Source organism: Penaeus monodon, chromosome 11, assembly GCF_015228065.2.
Source record: "Penaeus monodon isolate SGIC_2016 chromosome 11, NSTDA_Pmon_1, whole genome shotgun sequence".
In the NCBI taxonomy this organism is placed as follows: Eukaryota; Metazoa; Arthropoda; class Malacostraca; order Decapoda; family Penaeidae; genus Penaeus; species Penaeus monodon.
This window is the reverse complement of record NC_051396.1, coordinates 10,141,021-10,143,520: the sequence shown is the minus strand read 5'-3', so window position 1 is coordinate 10,143,520 and position 2,500 is coordinate 10,141,021. Positions and strand designations below refer to the sequence as shown.

At 35.0% G+C, this 2,500-nt stretch overlaps 1 long non-coding RNA gene across 1 annotated transcript in view; it reads left to right on the top strand.

Moving 5' to 3' along the window:
* The window catches only part of LOC119578734, a 3,867-nt gene extending 1,774 nt beyond the window's left edge, over window positions 1–2,093 (top strand). The window contains exons 2-3 of the long non-coding RNA XR_005229207.1: window positions 511–693; window positions 2,083–2,093. This is a non-coding gene — a long non-coding RNA (uncharacterized LOC119578734). The remainder of the gene's footprint in view (window positions 1–510; window positions 694–2,082) is intronic.
* Window positions 2,094–2,500: the final 407 nt, after the last annotated feature.

The following is a 2,500-nucleotide window of genomic DNA, read 5'->3' as shown; positions in this document are numbered from 1 at the left end:
CTGTAAATAATCTTGTGTGATGAAAGGCTGCACAATATTCATATTAGCCAATCATGTACTGAAATAACATACAAAACTCAGGGTACGAACGTATACAAACAAGATCTAGAGAAAGAAATTAACATGTCTGTTCGTAGACGTACTCCCTTAATTTGGGATCAGTGGTACACGCACACACAACCTGATTCAAAAGTGGGGGAAAAAACAGGGGTAAAATAGAACAAACAGAACAAAAAAGTGGCATTACAGAAAATCAATGTCACTTCAACAAAGACGACGGCATTAAAATCAGACTCGCAGAATCATTGACACTGGTTCTAAAAATCAGTTACAAAAGTATCAGCTGACATCAAAGTCTGAACTACATAAATCTTGAAAAACACCAGCAGACCTGTTGGATAAACAATGGCTTTAAGGTTTTTTATTTTAAATTAGAAGAATTACGACAGTAATATCAAAACTTCATCCCATGTGCTAATTTTCAGATCCTCATTATTACCCTTTCCGCAGGAGGTGACGACGGTCTCCGAATCCGTTGATGCCCGGGATGGGAACTGGGTGAAGATTGGCGTTTATAAACTACTACAAGAATGGCTGAACAATCCCTCAGACAACCTCGGGCTGGTAGTCACTGCAAATGACTCCGAAGGCCGACGGGTAGCAGTCACGAATCCCGTGGAGAATCCCTCTAATGTGAGTAGAATGGTGGCAGTAAAAAAAAATCTTGAGAGGCGATTGCGGAAAATCAGAAGAAATTTCAGGTTAGCAGGTTATCATGCTGTTTCCTAGTATGAGCCACTGCCGCACAAAATCAACAACTACGGACGATAATACTTGTATATTACTTCCACATACCAGATACGCGTTCTCTTACATCTGTAATTAATAGTTTTATATCCTTTACAGTATTAACGGAATAACCAACGTACTAGTTAGACACAACAACGCCTATATATATAAGCTCCAGCCTCTATCCTCTGGTGCAGATCATGGTTTGAGAACATACTAACAGCTCCATTGCGTTCTTGTCTTAGCCAGAAGGGTTTAAAACCGTTGTCTTTAATTACAGCCTGGACAGGTACCACGATGAATTTCCATCCTAGAGGGCTGTCATTATATTACATCGTACTTATCCCTTTAAATCCCTTCCTTCGAATATAGTTAGATTGCTCTGCTTAATTTCATTCCTGTCCATTTCATTGTTAGAGTACTAAAAAAATTACTGTCTAAATTTGAAAGAGATTTAGCATTAACTCTTGGTCGTAAAGGATGACTATAAATGGAACAGCATATAACTGTAAAAAATTGAGGTACCGCCCCTGGGGTTAGAGGAGTTCTACTTCTGAAAACATCTTCAAATAAATGAATTTAGAAAATCTGAAATGAGAAGAGACTTAAAAGTCTGTTAAAAAAATAAATAAGACGTTATCAAAGGGTACATATATATGAAGAATACTTTCACTCAAGAGCCCACGAATTGACTGTATTATTCCGGCACTAATAGTAATAACAAGTTAAGGTAGCAATTGACATGAGAGTAGTGTAAAACAGCAGTGAAAATAACATTATATATCAAAGATAATAATTCTATGTAACAATGACCATTGTCAGCATAGCAATATTTGCAAGTCTGCGAGATACTAAATAGGGATACAGTTTCATTTTCAAATTAAAACATTGAGTCTTGGAATAATAAATGAGTCTTATCATTTTTAAGAATATAATTATCCCTTAAAATAAGGGTATAAAATGCTCTCGCTCTCTTAAAATATAATATATATATATAAATATAGTATATATATATATGTATATTATATACATTTTTATTAAATATATGTTCATGCTGTAATATAATTAAATATATGTGATCAAATACATATATATAATACATATATAATTTATATACTAGTGTAATATAATTAATGATAAATTCTATATACGCGTCGCGCGTGCTGAGTCCACAGCACACACAAACGAACGCACAGTATATATACATAGTAATATATACTAAGATAATATATTATATCCACTATAATTAGATTTGGATTTATTGTTTAAGATATCAGTATAACATTTTTGCAGGCGCCGTTGCTATATACCACACAAGAGTAGCAGAAGGAACGTAACAGAAGGAACTCCAATGCCAAGCAAGTGACGATACAGCCAATCATCCCGCTCAATCGTATCCCATCTGTCAATTTTGATTCAAGAATAGGTTGGATTTCGGATGTTATCCTATATATGAATGCTCTTTTGCAATGCAAAGTGCTTTCTATACTGCCAGCAAATATAGAACAAAAAGCCACAGTGACGTTGATTCAGCATACAGAATGTAATGACCAAATGACCAACAAGTACTTGATCTTGAGATGGCCGCGCAAACTCCTCCGATGTAAAAATGTGTTATAAATTATTAAATCCATGAATCCAATATTTGATACCGATCAAGACTGTTGTAGATCGTTGCAGATGTTCTTAATCTATCGCATTATCGATGCGT